The following is a 19,982-nucleotide window of genomic DNA, read 5'->3' on the forward strand; positions in this document are numbered from 1 at the left end:
ACTTTAAATCGTTCTCCTGAAAAATCGTAAAAATCAAGATACGCCACTTCGCCCCTTCACCGACGTTATATGTGACCATAAATACGCATTAGTGAAATAGCAGCTCTCTACGAGAATGTTAACCCGTGCCGACTTGACGACAAAGTCTTGAAATGGCGTTTTTACATTATATAATTTAGAATTTCCAACCGAGATAATGGAGAAACTAAAAGAGACAGAGAAACGAAACTTTGCACGAAGCAACTAGAGAAATTTTGAACCCATTAAAAGAAATCGTTTGTTCGGTAATATTGGCAAAAACCGGAAAATGTAATTTAAAACTATTTCTTGGCCTGATGCTAGTAATCTTACTTGCTGTAACATGTCTGCAGCATACACAGGGAGTTTCAAAACAAGACCGACAACGTTTGGGAGGTGATTCCTGACACCAAGATAAGACAAAAAGTATAGATCATCCTGGGTGCACAAATGCTTCCTTTCGGACTTGAGTTGCCGAAAACTTGAAAAAATGAACTTTAAAGGTCCATATCTCCAAACCTATGGGACCTATAGTAGTCGGGTCAAGACTTCACTTAGGAACTAGTATGTGACCTATCCAAAAATACATGTTTCAGAATCCTAGGGTACTCACGAAGCATTTTTTATAGAGGGAGTTTGGCTACGGTCATGTAATATGAAGTACTCTCCAACTGTCTCCATAAACATTGTTGCGGAAGTACCGCAGGATTCTGAAGCATGTATTTTTGGGAAGAGCACATATTAGTTCTTAAGTAAAGTCTTGACCCGACGACGGTAGGTCCCATAGTTTTGGAGCTATGGACCTTTAAAGTTCATTTTTTAATGTTTTCGGGAGCCTATAACTCCGAAAGGAAGCTTTTGAGTTGAGTTGATTTTGAGTTTAACGTCCCGTTTCAGCAGCGAGGCTATATGAGACATGGACCTACTGATTAACGTGGAATCCGAACCACATGAGCTCCCGCCGGGAATCGAACCCGGGTCTCCCGCGCCAAAGGCGCGTACGCTAACCGCTTAGCCACAGAGGAGCTCAAAGGAAGCTTTTGTGCACCCACGATAGTCTATCTTTTTTGTCTTATCTTGGTGTCAGGAATCATTTCCCAAATGTTGTTGGTGTTGTTTTGAAACACCCTGTATATAATATGTATTTCGCTAACGGAAAAAATTATTTAAAGCAACAATTCTATTTTTTAGTTTTCTGATTTATGGTAAAATCCCTCTTTATTCTTTGTATATTTTTCGAATAACTCAAAAAGAGAGATGATCTTATTTACATATAATACACACATATACCGCACAAGTGAGTAAATTTGAGCAGCGAGAAATATATTAAAGGGTTGAATATGTAAAACTTCCTTTCGTTATTACAGACTAGCAGAATACCCGTTCATCGCACGGGGAGAATACGTTCCATTTTTGGCACAAAGGTCACCAAAACTGTCAGCAATGAACTTATGGAGCCCCAAAACAATGAATATGACACTAATATCGGTAATTTTCAACACTTCATGATGGCAGGTTTGTACGTAACTGTAAAAGTTCTGTAATTAATGCACATCCACGAATAAACGATATAACAAATGAGTGCAGACTACTAATTTTCAACTAGCTGAACCTGCGCTCTCTACACAGCACATCATTCACATATGAACAATAATATCCATATCATTCCTCATATCTGTACATGTCTCTTTACAGATACAAGTGAAGGACGTTTTGATAAAAATCGGCAAGGGTTATCATAAAGGGGAAATTTTTTCGATTATTTTTTTCAATATCTCGCACCATCCCCAAGATTTCAGCCCACTTCTGGTTTTAATTTCTAATTCATATATCACCAATGTTTCTTTCGTTTTGCATGCAGTATGTAATAAGTAAATAAATTACATGCACAATTAATTACGTCAGTGATATACGGTGTTCATTGAGCAAAACACTCCAAATAATGAAAATTCATCTTAGACTGGAGGAATGGTTATCCTTCGTTTTTCATTATCATTGGACCATGAAACAAACACCTGAAAGATATACAAACCCTATATTCAACTATGTGATGTTGGAACATATAACTCGTAGGATCTGGTGCTTTACTTTAAAAAAAAAAGTTCAGTACTTCCAGTGTACCCCTAAAAATGTAATAAAAAACTAATGGTCATGTTTTTTTTAAATGTTCAATTAGAACTGGACAATTTAACAAAAATTGTAATCGACCAGTGAAAACGGCACGTTTCTAGCACTTACGAGTTTCTAGATCTCATTGTCGAAAGGATTGGAGACAAACCTATAAACTTTTCTGTGGGGACAAACATATAAACCTAGTGTTTTAATATATAGATAATAATTGGATTAGTTTTATTTTTGAGTGCTTTTTCAAAATATTCGCATTATTGAATTTTCTGAAATATTTTTCACGCGTTTGAAAAAAAAGATTCCATTACTTGTAAAATTACAAACATTTTTATTTTTTCAAATTTTCCACTTTTTCCGGAAAGAAATCGAAAAAAAAATCTGTTTTTTACCAACAGGTTCAAAATTTCTGGAAATCTTACAACACTAGTTCAGACACACTTGTACTTTACCCAGCATTAAAGTCTAATATTAGTTCCGACACAGTTCGCTGCCTGTCCTGCTTTACCAGTCTGCCCAGCCTACGATGTCCGACATCTGTAATGAGGCCGGGGGCGCCCAACCTCTCGACGTTTGGAGGTCGTTTCGATTTGGTTTCGACACTTGTTGAAGACATTCACCACAGCACTCCTCGAACACCCGACAAGTCCTGCAGTTTCCGAAATTCTCGTGCCGAGTGTTTCTAAGTGAATACTTTCTTCAAAATAATATTAAAAATTATAGAAACATTTTCGAGATATTCAAGTCGAGTCGAGATTTTTACGAGCTGACTCGACTCGTCTCGAATTTTACAAAATGTGTCTCAACTCGAATCCGAGTCGAGATTCGAGACATGTCTCGACTCCTGCGCATCCCTAAATATTGTTACAGGTCACTTTGAAGAGTTTCATGTGAATGGTTATTTTGGTAGTTAATGGTGCACCCCCTCAGACAGTCCTGGATCCGGCCCTATATATATATATATATATATATATATATATATATATATATATATACATACACAGTGAAACCTCTACTAACGGACACCTCTATAAAGCGGACACTCTCTAGTACGGACACGGACAGTCTTTTCTGTCTTTTATAGGTATTATTTACCTCCGTATTACGGACACTTTGTCTAGAAACAAGTTGAAAAGTACAGTAAAAAAACATTTTTAGTAATTCATACAGGTGTTACCCAGGAAGCACTGTGACATTTTGCCTACTCAACTGGCTGCTCAGCAACCCAGACAAAGTCTGTATAACAACACTCTCATGTCCTTTGCTTGCATCCCACTCCCACCCAAGCTGTTTTAGACACAAAAGTGATTGACAGTTGCCCGCCGTTTGGGATGACACGTTAAACTACTGTCCCGCTGGAATCTCTAACCAAGCAGAAGACAAGTTTAGTATTTTTTGCCCGCGGGTATACATATTGTCTTAAAAAAGACACTTCTGGACTGCAATTAACTCACAAATTAAAGGGACATACTGGAAACGTAGGAAGTAGTGGTAAGTGTAAAGTGCAGACAAATATAATATCTTATTTCCATGTTGTGCCTCGTACATAGAGTATTGGATGGCGGAGGTTAATGCAGGTACAGTAACATTTGGTAATATTCGTAAATACAGGATTCATTTATTTTTTTCTAATTGCATATTACCTTGTTTACTGATATAGGTAAGAAAATATTGAAACCTCTGCAAGGCGGACACCTTTCTATAGCGGACAACTATTGATTTCCCACGGCTGTCTGCTTTAGAGAGGTTTCACTGTATAAATATGTATAGTATAATTGAGCTCTGATGATTGACAGACAAAAACCTTTCGATTTAATTTAAGATTTATTATATTATGGTGTAATTCTTCATTGTTTTTCAAAACAACCTAAACAGCATACTTTCTCATGAAAATATTCATATGCATCTTACAGTACATAGATGTAAAGTTTAATGTCTGACTGAATTTCTTATTAATACGATATACAGTACCTGCTTGTATAAACATTTTTACTTTTTTTTTTTTATTACTATCATGGACGAAGGAAGACCTATCTTTACCCAGTCCCTTTTGATCTCCATCCTTCAGTAAACTTATATTATTTTTGTGGGTAGAAATAAAAATGGGCAAACCTCCCCTGGAGAAACATAAAACGTAAAATTTATAATTTGCTGTCGAAATGCTAAACTTATGGCTTTTGCGCAACGAGTGTGTAGTTTAATCGGCGGAGGTTCACATTAAGGCAGAGGTTTCACACATACGCACATGTAAATACAGTGCTCGAAATCTCCGGGCGCCAAGTCGCCATGGCGACTGGAAATGGATCTGGTGTCTATCCTTCATGTACCAAATTGGATTTACATTATTACAGCGCCTGGTTTTCGCAACTGGCATCAAGGCCAGAAGAATTTTTTCGACCATCATATATATACAAAGCCAATCATCAACTTTTTGTTTTCACTTCTTCATCGGTGTCGAACTGCTGACCGGCGACAAACTGCTTTAGGTCGGGGAATAGGTGATGATCACTCGACGCAAGATCCGGGCTGTACGGTGGGAGATCCAGTAGCTACCATCCAAAAAATATCATTAACTCTAGAGTTTGAGCAGCAGAATGAGGACGTGCGTTGTCATGCAGCAACAAAACACCAGATGACAATAGGCCACTGCGCTTATTCTGTATAGTATGTCGAAGCTTTATCAAGGTCGTGCAGTACGCAACTGAATTTAATGGTTGTTCTTCCTGACATAAACTCGACTAATAGGGCATCATTGCGATCCCCAAACACGGTACTCATAATCTTGCGTGTAGATATTGTTTGTTTGATTTTCACTTTGATTGGAGATGTGTGTCGCCATTCCATTGATTGCCGCTTCAATGATGGAGTCATGTGAGAAACCCATGTTTCGTCCCCTGTGACAATGTGGTCTAATAGTTGATATCCTTCCTCATTGTATCGGGTAAAAAAAAAAAGTCAAAGTACAAGCCAGTCTCATCTTTTTGTGTTCCTTCTTAATCAGTCTGGGAACCTATCGTGTGCACAGTTTTAGGAATTTCATGATTTCAGAAACGATTGTGCACAGTTATGACCGTGAAAAGTGGAAATTGAAATGACAACGTGGAAATCGTGGAAATACCAGTTTCCATGGATTTTTGGCGTCAACTACACGCACCAACTCGTCTGTGATTACTGAAGGTCAGCGCGATCGCAGTTCATCATGAACATTGTTCCACCCGTTCTTGAACGATCGTACCGATTTACGCACCTTGTCACTCATTGCATTCTATCCGTACACCTCACATATCTGGTGATGAACTTCCACTACTGACACATTCCTTGCTGTCAAAAACGAATCACAGACCTTATTTCACATTTAGCGAGATACTGAATTTGACGAAACATTTTAACAACCCACAGTGAACCATACATACTGACGCTACGAATGGAACTCAGTGTTCGTAGGTTTCTTTAAGAACATTTCCCTCGACTGGCACAAAATGTTCCCTTTTCTTATCAAATTTTCCCTAGTTCCTTGAGTATCCATTACCTATGACAGAAATTACGTGATAAGACTAATTTAGCTATATTAAAGGAAGTATTTGTTTTATTAATTTGGTTTTAGCTTCTATTTTTCGTTTACTTTTCATTCATTCTTTTTTCTTTTTCTTTTCTTTTCTTTTTTCTTTTCTTTTTTTTTTTACAAAAGTATACGATTACACCAGCCAAGTGAAATTAAATCTTTCAGTTTAACGTCCCACGATTATTCGTGCAGGCTAAGAAAGACGATGATTAAAGCAAGTGAATGATGATGGAAGAATGAGAAAGTGGGAGGAATCGGAAGTACCTCGAGAAAATCCACGGACACGATGTTGTTTATCAGAAGCTTACTTGACTGGGGATCGAACCAGGAACATCACACACCAGAGGTAAGCTCTCTACCACTGAGCCACCATGCCCCCATCTAGCCAACAATGAGTAGAATATGAATTATGCTACTTTCAGCACACACACACTATTGCTATGTATTGGTTTATTTCTGAAGAACACAAAAATTTAAGCATTCATATTGGTAAATCAGTAAGCTAGAGAATTTTCCTGAATTTTTCACGTTTTATCGAAAAATTCCCTCTTTGCCTTTTTGCTAAATTTCCCTCAAACTACAAACACTGCTGAAACTGGTGTCGCCTCATGCCCTAGGTATGTTGGGAGACAGCACGTGCGCATTTTGACAGAAACAATAGGCACAGTGAAAACAACGGTTGAAGATTGGCTTCTGTCACAAAGGGTGATTTCTGCGACGTAACAGGGACGTGACCATAATTTCGTAATGGGGGAGTCCGTGATATGAAATACTGTGGTTATCACACCGGAGATTTGGAGTTCAAAACTGAAGATTATTAGATAAGTTTATTATTGCTATTATTAGTAGTATTATACTTATTTCTACAATTATCAACTTATAACGATTTTTTTGTAATATACAATAATTTTAAAAACAAGAATCGATAATTTTGTTCTCTGTAGTTGGCAACTGTGATACTTACTTATCTACATACGTATGTACACTCATGTCCAAAATGATTGTCGCATATCTATAACTGTCTTCTTGTAAGAATATAATTTGGTAATGCTTTTACAAGGTACTTTTAACCCTTTGGGGATCCTATGGTACAATTTGTACCATACGCGTTTTTCATGGTACATTGCGTTATTTCTCTTCTATTTGAGCTTTTTCGGCCGTTTTTTTTTCCAAGTCCAGAGGCCTTGTAGAAGACATTACGTATGGTTTCAGACCGTCCTGCGTCCAGACATAGGAGGTGATGACGTCATGAGTCAAAAATTTCTTTTCTCATTTTCTAAGCCTATGTTCAATATTTTTTTGGCGGGCTTATTTTTCTACGTAGAAGATTGAAATTTTGCACAAACATTTAGTCCACCGAGTAGTATTTACCAGATATTTTGTTCCGATGTCAATGCTAAAACAGGGGGGGAACCAGAGGGGCAAAAGGGTAAAAAAAAGGGATTTTTTACCTCAAAAATCCCGTTTTTCGTCATTTTCCCGCCTCACATACATGATAGGACCACGTGAGTCATACCGTCTGAAAGGCAGTTCCATTCTGAAGAGAACTACTGTCGAGTTATTATCCTAGGGTAATTAGGGATGTCTCAGGGAATTTTTAAAAAATATACTTCTATATAGGGAAAAATGGGGCATTGTCGGTATATATATTTTTTGGCGGGCTTATTTTTGAACGTAGAAGATTGAAATTTTGCACAAACATTCAGTCCACCGAGTAGTAGTAGTAATCGCCCCACTTGAGGCAAATTTGGACTTTGACCCCGACCTTTGTGACGTCATAGGTCAAAGGTCAATGACCTTAGCCCAGGGTCAATGACCTAGGGGTACTTAGGACCACCCCCTTTAAATTTTGGCAGGGGTACCTTGGCCCACCCCCTAAATTTTGGCAGGGGTACATAGGACCACCCCCCTTAAATTTTGGAAATTGCCAAATCTAAAAATTTGGTATGGTAGCCTAGGACCACAGTATGTACCTCTATCAGTATTGGGGGTCTATGTCGTTCTCTTTTATGGGTAAAAAATTGCCAAAAATTGAATTTTCGGAGGTTTTTGACCTAATTTATCCCCTTGGATGAGGTGTTTTTTACCCTATATGGTTATATGGGCGTATACAGGGGTCCATTAGCTTTCATAACATATGGGTATATTAATGCACCCCTTGAAAAATTTGGGAGGGGTACCTTAGCCCACCCCTTAAATTTTGGAAATTGCCCAATTTAAACATTGGGTATTATAGTACAGGACTCTAATATGTATCATGATAAATTTGGGTGCTCCACCTCGTTCCCTTCTAGGGGTACAAAATTGCCAAAATATAAACGTAAGCAATACGTTATACCACGTGTTTGGTTTTTGGTCGATTTTATCCCCTTTGATGAGGTGTTATTATTCTATATAGTTATATGGTCATGTATAGGGGTCCATTACCTTTCATAAGATATGGGTATATTTGTGCACTCCTTTAAAAATTTGGGAGGGGTACCTTGGCCCACCCCTTAAATTTTGGAAATTGCCCAATTTAAAACATTTGGTATTATAGTACCGGACCCTAACATGTATTATGATAAATTTGGGTGGTCCACCTCGTTCCCTTTTAGGGGTACAAAATTGTCAAAATATAAACGTAAGCAATACGTTGTACCACGTGTTTGGTCTTTTGGCCCAATTTATCCTCTTGGATGAGGTTCTATTACCTTATATGGTTATATGGTTATGTATAGGGGTCTATTCCCTATCATAAGACATAGGTACATTTGTGCACTCCTTTAAAAATTTGGGAGGGGTACTTTGGCCCACCCCTTAAATTTTAGAAATTGCTCATTTTATATATTTGGTATTATAGTACTGGACCCTAACATGTATTATTATGATAAATTTGAGTGGTTCACCTCGTTCCCTTTTAGGGGTACGAAATTGCCAAATTTTACTACAACCACGTGTTTGGTATTTTGGTTTAATTTATCCCCTTGGATGAGGTCCTATTACCTTATATGATTATATGGTTATGTATATTGTACAACGACTTATCAAAAAGATAGTCGTAAACCTGGTTCGTTTGCTGAGGTAAAAATTCGAAGTGGTAGTATTTCTTTGACATTAAAAATATTAGCTTCGATATTTAAATACCATTAATCTCACCTTTTTAATAAAACTGACAACGTCTATAACCGATGTTAAACTGGTTTATTATTTGATATAACTTATAATATCCTTTTCTTAAAACTGTTGAGTACACAAACTCACTGACTAGGTAACCTTAAAACATATCCATATCAACAACTATCCCATAATAATCACTTACATATATTAAAAACATTCTTCTTTTGTTAATAAGAAATGAACATTCTACTAAGTATAGTGCATATGTATGAGTACTTTCTGCCCAAGGTACAGGTAAATATTACACAAACCAAAGTATTTTGTTGTATAAAAATGTCGCTCGACAAAGGGACTGAATATAAAAGTCATGAGTAGGCTTGGCTTTTATCTTCAAGAACCACTGGTCCGTTTACATTAGTGTTTTTACATAACATATGTCCATCATATTTTAATCGCACCTTATATATCTATTCATTATATTTCACATATACATATATATATAAATACATTCATAACAATTCTTTCATTTCATCAATATTTATCTTTAATTACATTAATTATATTTATTTCATTATTATCTACTATATTATTATTACATTTTCTTATTAAAAATATCGTCGCTTATTTAATTAGTCGTCGAAGGTTGCGATTTCGAAAAATGTAAAGGACAAACGTGGGTTACAAATAATATTAATCTTTACGGGCGCATTAAATAACAAACAAGTCAGATGTTGCATTTAAAGGTATACATAGTGGCACTAAGATGTTATAATAAAGAAGAATCTTATTTAAGGTAGTCGTTGAATAATTGATTTTATAGAATGGATCTTATTATTAACATAATCTTTGACAATTAAATTTTCAACACAAATCAATCAAATATAAATAATCTTTGCTTTTAATTAATTATAAATCGAATTATAATTCCTCATATTAACAAGAAAGAATAAAAATCATTTGAAAATTAATTTTCCAGTCTACTTAAAACTCTATTTAAGCATTTCAAGTAATTTTAAGAATCGTTTTCATTATTGATATTAACACATAAACTTTAAAAATGAAATTTACAAGAATCTATAACTAACATGAATTTAACCTAATTTCAGTAACGGTAATCAGGTTACATTCGAACTTGCATACGGTTCTAATAAAGTGCACTGTACTGCGCTATCATGATTAGGTTCTATATGATGTCGTACATGTCTTTCATCGTGATTCTGATTTTGGTATGAAGTCCCATCTCTTGATCTCCACTTACGTCTATCCACGTAGTTCGCTGCATTTCTGGAATTTCGCTCAGTACTTCGATTATTTTTATATCTACTGCTGTTGAGTGATCTGACATCATAATTACCATGATTAGCTAGGTTAGGCGGATTCCCTACATAACCTTGTCTATTTTGTTCATTGGTATTGCTAGAGTATACTCGGCTTAGGTTAGGTTCTGTATTATTCACACTCCGAATATTTAAATTCCGAACAGGCACCAAATGATCTGAATTATTCTTATTTTTACCTATTCCTGATTGTGGATTCATGGCATGGTATTGAGTTTCGTAGCATTGGACAAGCATCAATAAATGACTGAAACTCATACACTGTGTGGAAAATAAGATCTGTTGCAGTTTAAATGGAAGCAAATTTCGAATCGATGCTATTATTCTCGATTCCGATTGCAAAGGATTAACGACCTTTAATTCGTTGTAGACATTTACAACAAATTCTACAACAGATTTGTGCAATCGAGGATTGAAGTGTTGATTTCTAAGAGTGGCATCTCTATTTGCCAGCAAAAAGTCATTTTCATAATTAGCGATCAATGCCGCTTTGAATTCCTCATATGTACTAATGTGATCACGTATTGCCTTAAACCATAAGGAACAAGGTGGGAGTAATACATGGGGTATTAATTTCATATATTGGGATCGATCGATGCACATTATATTGCATTCGTCTTGGAATTTCTCTAAGAAAGAAGTAGCATTCTCATTACACTTACCACTGAATTTGCTCATAGCTCTAATTTCACTCATTTTAACACTTAATTTTACCTTCTTTTTCTCATTCCTTGTTCTTGTTGAGTGATAGTTCCTATCCGTGACGTGCTGTGTCGTGACACCATCTATGTTTCGCTCATCAGTACTCTTCGGACAACTTTCTTCTAGTATAATATCCTCATCGGACCCCGGCGAAGGCGAGTTCATCTCTGGTGAGTGGGGAAACTCAAAGCGATCATTACCCAGGTTATTACGGTAAATGTTGTCTTTAGCCTGTAACGTTCTAATCTCTTCCTGAATAGTAGCTAACAACTGTGTATTTACACGTATGTTATTAGAGTTGTTGCTGACCTGGATCTTTTGCTGTTTAATGGAAGATTCTATTACTTCTAAATCTTTTTTTACAGCACAGATTTCTTGATTTTGGTGATTGTGCTTTTCCTGACAATCATCGGATATTCTTTTTAACTTTTCCTCGAACTGTGAGGATAGGTCGTTCACCACCTGGACAATTGTTTGTTTCGTTTCATCTGATTTCTGTTCTATCCGTTCTATCCGTCTACTTAATTCTTCATATTGCTTGTTAGCTTCGTCAAACTTCAGTTCTATCTTCTGTTCCATGGTCTTGTTAGATTCGTTGAACTTATGTTCCATGATCTGGTTAGCTTCGTCAAACTTCTGTTCCATTCGTCTACTTAATTCTTCATTTCGCTTGTTAGCTTCGTCAGACTTTTGATCTATGGTCTGCTTTAATTCTTCATTTTGCTTCTTTATCTCGGTAGACATCTGCATTAATTGTCGCTGTAAAGCTAACAAGATATCTTCCGATGACAAACCTGGTGTTACACTAGTTTCACCTTGGTCACTAGTATTTGATTCATGCTGCATTGTTTCGTTGTCCATTTTTCTTATGATTACTTTACCACTTCGCAATATGGTTAAGTTCGTATTCATTAACTGTAGTAAAAGTAAATTCAACCTTACTCTTCTTCTTCGGGAACTGAATTTACAATTTCCCGGGTGAGGTAAACCAAATTTTTACAACGACTTATCAAAAAGATAGTCGTAAACCTGGTTCGTTTGCTGAGGTAAAAATTCGAAGTGGTAGTATTTCTTTGACATTAAAAATATTAGCTTCGATATTTAAATACCATTAATCTCACCTTTTTAATAAAACTGACAACGTCTATAACCGATGTTAAACTGGTTTATTATTTGATATAACTTATAATATCCTTTTCTTAAAACTGTTGAGTACACAAACTCACTGACTAGGTAACCTTAAAACATATCCATATCAACAACTATCCCATAATAATCACTTACATATATTAAAAACATTCTTCTTTTGTTAATAAGAAATGAACATTCTACTAAGTATAGTGCATATGTATGAGTACTTTCTGCCCAAGGTACAGGTAAATATTACACAAACCAAAGTATTTTGTTGTAATTGGTCCATTCCCTATTATAAGACATGGGTATATTGATGCACCCCGGGAGGGGTACCTTGGCCCACCTCTTTATTTTGGAAATTGCCCAATTTAAACATTTGGTATAATAGTATAAGACCCTAATATATATTACTATAAATTTGGGTGGTCCATCTTGTTCCCTTTCATGGGTACGAAATTGCCAAATTTTAGTACAACCACATGTTTCGTTTTTGACCTAATTTATTCCCTTGGATGATGTCCTATTACCTAATATGATTATATGGTCTTGTATAGGGTCCATTTTCTATCATAAGACATAGGTACATTGATGCACCACTTTAAATTTTTGGGAGGTGTACCACAGCCAATCCCTTAAATTTTGGAAATTTTTCAATTTAAGCATTCGCTATCATAGTGCATGACCTTAATATGTATCATGATAAATTTGGGTGGTCCACCTTGTTCCCTTTCATGAGTAAAAAAAAAAATTGCCAAAATATAAAGATAAGCAATATGTTGTATCACGTGTTTGGTTTTTGGCCCAATTTATCCCGTTTGATGCGGTCTTATTACCGTATATGTTTATATGGTCATGTATATAGGTTCATTTCATAAGACATGAGTACATTGATGCACCCTTTAAAAATTTGGGAGGGGTATCTTGACTCATCCACTCAGTTTTAGAAATTGTTTAATATAAGCATTTGGTATCTTCGTACAGGTCTTCAATATGTACCACTATAAATTTGGATGGTCCACATCGTTCCCTTTCATGGGTAAAGAACTACCAAAAATCAAATTTCGGAGGTTATTGACCCCTATTTAATACGTTATATGGTTTATTACCTCTATATGTTTATGTTCTCTTTTAAATTTGGGAATTATCAAATAACAAAATTCGGTAAACGTTTTCTAGGACCCATTGGTATTCCTCTTATGGCCAAATATTCAAAATTTAAAGGTTATTGACCTATCTTTTGATACGGCTTTATTATTGAATAACTACAGGATTTATTAGTTTTTCATAAGACACAGGTGTATTTGTGTACCAATCTTAAATTTTGGGAGGGGTACATTTCTTATTGTCATATCAATAATTGGTAATTGTTCTTTGGGTAAATCATTGTGAAATATGAGTATGATCACGTGATCAGTTATTGACCTATGATGGGATTAGGAGTCCAGGACATTGGTACATTTAAACTTTGTAGGATAATTTGAGAATGCGTCATTGGTATTGATTATTACAGCCAAATATAAACGTAAGCAATACGATGTACCACGTGATTGACCTTGATGAGGTAGTGTACAGGGATACATAGCTAACCTTATTGAATCTTATGACTCATAGTGTTAAGGGAATATATGCTACAACACTGGCAAAGTTATTGTTGATGCAATTTGATTGGTTGATCACTATCTTTCGTGCAATCTGATTGGCTGATCACTATCTTTCGTGCAATTTGATTGGTTGCTGATTTTCAAATCTTTGCTGCATTCAGTTTTAAGTTTTGTTTAACACTTAAAAAGGTTTTTGAAATTTTTGTTTGAAAATTTTTTTGTTTGAAACTTTGGTTTGAAATTTTTTTTCATTTGATATTTTAGTTTAAAAATTTTTGTTTCGAAATTTTTTGTTTGAAACTTTGGTTTGAAATTTTTTCGTTTGAAATTTTTAGTTTGAAAATTTTTTCGAAATTTTTGTTTGAAATTTTTGTTTCAAAATTTTTGTTTAAAAAATTTTTTGTTTTGAAATTTTTTGTTTCAAAATTTTGTTTGAAATTTTTTCGTTTGAAATTTTTAATTTTTTTTCGTTTCAAAACTAAAAAAATATTTGTTTGAAATTTTAGTTTAAAAAAATGTTCGATTTTTTTTCTGTTTAAAATTTTTTTGAACATTTTTGTTTCGAAATTTTTGTTTGGAAAATTTTGGTTTCAAATTTTTAAGTTTATGCACTCATTAGTGAAGAACCGGAACTGCTTAGAAGAAGATTTGGTTTGAATTTTTTTCTTTGAAAATTTGTTTCGAAATTTTTGTTTTGAAATTTTTCGTTTCCAAATTTTTTGTTTAAATTTTTTTTTGTTTCGAAAGTTTTGTTTGAAATTTTTTGTTTCAAAGTTTGGTTTGACATTTTTAAAAGTTTGTGCACTCGTTAGTAAAGAACCGGAACTGTTAGAACTAAAACCTCTGGCAACATTGTGGTGCAATAGTACACGTCAGAACATAGGGTTGTACTTGAAATGAAAAAAAAAAAAACACAATTCATTCAAATGGATCATTTTATTACACTCCACATACATCCATACCAGATATATGATCTGGATATTGTCGATACAATGTATTTTGAACTTCTTGCACTAGTTTGTCTTTAGCATATAATTTTAATTCCAATTGAAGTCTTTTAAGGTCTATTGCAATATCAATTGGTGGAAACTCAATGTCCATTTGATCACAAATAAACTGTTTATCAATACAGGTATGCACCCACGAACGATGTTGACAACCATCACAATATCTAGATACATGTTGTACAATATGCATAACACATTTTTCAAAATAGTACTTTTTCAGGAATATACTTGTTTTGTTGCACACTTCCACTGCATGTTTAACACACTGAAATACGCTGATGAATTTGTTCCATTCTGTTTGCGTTAGATACATCATGTTGCGAGGGACATGGAATGTACTCTTTTTACGTAACAGCACCATCTTCTCTTCGAGGACTGTACGTAGCACCACTTTATGATTTGAGCCTAATGATTTGACTATGGTCACATTTAGCTCATCATGAAAATAATCGTTCATTTGGTCGATTCGTGAACATAATATTTGCCATTCTTCACAGGTCAGTTGTACACCAAATTGTTCTGCTTTGCCCAATCGAATCACTGGTTCAAATGTTCTAGCACTGATACCAATCATCACATGTTTTGTTTGAAATATATTTATTGGATAATAGCTTGCGAAGATGAACTCTTTATCGTTAGAAGTACACATCTTTCCTCCTGAAAAGCACTTGCTCAAATGATTTCGTGGGATGACAGTGTATTGGTTAATTTATAGAACTACGGCTGACGTCATAGGAAAGGAATGTGCTGACGTTTGAATTCATGGTTTCATCACAGTTGCTGACGTCATGCTGACCAACCAAATTCATACAACTATGTCTAATGTGCTGACGTTTGAATTCATGATTTCATCACAATTGCTGACGAATCTGGCTATGTACTAAATTCAAATTGATGACTTCGACCCAAGAATCCTTTGTAACATAAAGATACAGATCCAGTATTTAAGAAACGCAGCAGTTCTTCTTGTTTTGATGCCTCCATGGGAAAATATCTTGCTGGTAAAATTATATTCTTATCATTTTCAAGCTTCACTACGATTCTTAATCCAAACTTTGTAGGTATCATTTGGCTAGCTAAGATTCTATGAGGTACATTCTGTTGTAAATCAGTAATCTTGGTAAATGATTTCATCACATCACGTGTGTTTAGAAACTGCAGACAAGTAGCCATGATGACGTTATCATGAATACTAACTCGAACGATACTTATATATGATGCAAAACTGATGACGTTGCATTATCGTGTTCTGACGTGTACTATTGCACCACAATGTTGCCAGAGGTTTTTATTCTAAACAGTTCCGGTTCTTTACTAATGAGTACACAAACTTAAAATTTTGGAAACGAAAAATTCAAACAAAATTTTGAAACAAAACAAATTTTCAAACAAAATTTTGAAAAAAATCGAAAAAAAATTTGGAAACGAAAAATTTCAAAACAAAAATTTCGAACAAAAAATTTTAAACAAAAAAATTTCTAACAAAATTTTGCAACAAAAAAATTTTCAAAAAAAGATAGTGATCAGCCAATCAGATTGCACGAAAGATAGTGATCAACCAATCAAATTGCATCAACAATAACTTTGCCAGTGTTGTAGCATGTATTTCCTTAAGACTATGAGTCATAAGATTCAATAAGTTTAGCTATGTATCACTGTACACTACCTCATCAAGGTCAATCACATGGTACATCGTATTGCTTACGTTTATATTTGGTCCATAGGCTGTAATAATCAAAACCAAAGACGCATTCTCAAATTATCCTAGAAAGTTTAAATGTACCAATGTCCTGGACTCCTAATCCCATCATAGGTCAATAACTGATCACGTGATCATAATGATTTACCCAAAGAACAATTACCAATTATTGATATGACAATAAGAAATGTACCCCTCCCAAAATTTAAGATTGGTACACAAATACACCTGTGTCTTATGAAAAACTAATAAATCCTGTAGTTATTCAATAATAAAGCCGTATCAAAAGATAGGTCAATAACCTTTAAATTTTGAATATTTGGCCATAAGAGGAATACCAATGGGTCCTAGAAAACGTTTACCGAATTTTGTTATTTGATAATTCCCAAATTTAAAAGAGAACATAAACATATAGAGGTAATAAACCATATAACGTATTAAATAGGGGTCAATAACCTCCGAAATTTGATTTTTGGTAGTTCTTTACCCATGAAAGGGAACGATGTGGACCATCCAAATTTATAGTGGTACATATTGAAGACCTGTACGAAGATACCAAATGCTTATATTAAACAATTTTCTAAGACTGAGTGGATAAGCCAAGATACCCCTCTCAAATTTTTAAAGGGTGCATCAATGTACTCATGTCTTATGATAGGAAATGAACCTATATACATGACCATATAACCATATACGGTAATAAGACCGCATCAAACGGGATAAATTGGGCCAAAAACCAAACACGTGATACAACATATTGCTTATCTTTATATTTTGGCAATTTTTTTTTACTCATGAAAGGGAACAAGGTGGACCACCCAAATTTATCATGATACATATTAAGGTCATGCACTATGATAGCGAATGCTTAAATTGAAAAATTTCCAAAATTTAAGGGATTGGCTGTGGTACACCTCCCAAAAATTTAAAGTGGTGCATCAATGTACCTATGTCTTATGATAGAAAATGGACCCTATACAAGACCATATAATCATATTAGGTAATAGGACATCATCCAAGGGAATAAATTAGGTCAAAAACGAAACACGTGGTTGTACTAAAATTTGGCAATTTCGTACCCATGAAAGGGAACGAGATGGACCACCCAAATTTATAGTAATATATATTATTGTCTTATACTATTATACCAAATGTTTAAATTGGGCAATTTCCAAAATAAAGAGGTGGGCCAAGGTACCCCTCCCGGGGTGCATCAATATACCCATGTCTTATAATAGGGAATGGACCAATATACATAACCATATAATCATATAAGGTAATAGGACCTCATCCAAGGGGATAAATTGAACCAAAATACCAAACACGTGGTTGTAGTAAAATTTGGCAATTTTGTACCCCTAAAAGGGAACGAGGTGAACCACTCAAATTTATCATAATAATACATGTTAGGGTCCAGTACTATAATACCAAATATATAAAATGAGCAATTTCTAAAATTTAAGGGGTGAGCCTAAGTACCCCTCCCAAATTTTTAAAGGAGTGCACAAATGTACCTATGTCTTATGATAGGGAATAGACCCCTATACATAACCATATAACCATATAAGGTAATAGAACCTCATCCAAGGGGATAACTTAGGTCAAAAGACCAAACACGTGGTACAACGTATTGCTTACGTTTATATTTTGACAATTTTGTACCCCTAAAAGGGAACGAGGTGGACCACCCAAATTTATCATAATACATGTTAGGGTCCGGTACTATAATACCAAATGTTTTAAATTGGGCAATTTCCAAAATTTAAGGGGGGGGGCCAAGGTATCCCTCCCAAATTTTTAAAGGGTGCATCAATATACCCATGTCTTATAATAGGGAATGGACCAATATACATAACCATATAATCATATAAGGTAATAGGACCTCATCCAAGGGGATAAATTGAGCCAAAACAAACACGTGGTACAACGTATTGCTTACGTTTATATTTTGACAATTTTGTACCCCTAAAAGGGAACGAGGTGGACCACCCAAATTTATCATAATAGATGTTAGGGTCCAGTACTATAATACCAAATATATAAAATGAGCAATTTCTAAAATTTAAGGGGTGGGCCAAGGTACCCCTCCCAAATTTTTAAAGGAGTGCACAAATGTACCTATGTCCTTTGATAGGGAATAGACCCCTATACATAACCATATAACCATATAAGGTAATAGGACCTCATCCAAGGGGATAACTTAGGTCAAAACCAAACACGTGGTACAACGTATTGCTTACGTTTATATTTTGGCAATTTTGTACCCCTAAAAGGGAACGAGGTGGACCACCCAAATTTATCATAATACATGTTAGCGTCCAGTACTATAATACCACATATATAAAATGAGCAATTTCTAAAACTTAAGGGGTGGGCCAAAGTACCCCTCCCAAATTTTTAAAGGAGTGCACAAATGTACCTATGTCTTATGATAGGGAATAGACCCCTATACATAACCATATAAGGTAATAGAACCTCATCCAAGAGGATAAATTGGGCCAAAAGAACAAACACGTGGTACAACGTATTGCTTACGTTTATATTTTGGCAATTTTGTAGCCCTAGAAGGGAACGAGGTGGACCACCCAAATTTATTATAATACATATTAGGGTCCAATACTATTATACCAAATATATAAAATGAGCAATTTCCAAAATTTAAGGGGTGGGCCAAGGTACCCCTCCCAAATTTTTAAAGGAGTGCACCAATATACCCATGTCTTATAATAGGGTATGGACCAATATACATAACCATATAATCATATAAGGTAATAACACCTCATCAAAGGGGATAAATTGAGCCAAAACAAACACGTGGTACTACGTATTGCTTACGTTTATAATTTTGGCAATTTTGTACCCCTAAAAGGGAACAAGGTGGACCATCCAAATTTATCATAATAGATGTTAGGGTCCTATACTATAATACCCAATGTTTAAATTGGGCAATTTCCAAAATTTAAGGGGTGGGCCAAGGTACCCCTCCCAAATTTTTAAAGGAGTGTACAAAGGTACCTATGTCTTATGATAGGGAATGGACCCCTATACATAACCATATAACTATATAGGGTAATAACACCTCATCCAAGGGGATAAATTAGGTCAAAAAACCCCGAAATTTGACTTTTTGGCAATTTTTTACCCATGAAAGGCAACGACATAGACACCCAATACTGATAGAGGTACATACTATGGTCCTAGGCTACCATACCCAATTTTTAGATTTGGCAATTTCCAAAATTTAAGGGGTGGGCCAAGGTACCCCTCCCAAATTTTTCAAGGGGTGCATTAATATACCTATGTCTTATGAAAGGGAATGGACCCCTGTATACGACCATATAACTATATAAGGTAATAGGACCTCATCCAAGGAGATAAATTAGGCCGAAAACCAAACACGTGGTATAACGTATTGCTTACGTTTATATTTTTGGCAATTTTGTACCCCTAAAAGGGGACGAGGTGGACCACCCAAATTTATCATGATACATATTAGGGTCCTGTACTATAATACCCAATGTTTAAATTGGGCAATTTCCAAAATTTAAGGGGTGGGCTAAGGTACCCCTCCCAAATTTTTCAAGGGGTGCATTAATATACCCATATGTTATGAAAGCTAATGGACCCCTGTATACGCCCATATAACCATATAGGGTAAAAAACACCTCATCCAAGGGGATAAATTAGGTCAAAAACCTC

This window comes from Thermobia domestica, chromosome 2 (assembly GCF_964235325.1).
Source record: "Thermobia domestica chromosome 2, izTheDome1.hap1.1, whole genome shotgun sequence".
Lineage (NCBI taxonomy): Eukaryota > Metazoa > Arthropoda > Insecta > Zygentoma > Lepismatidae > Thermobia > Thermobia domestica.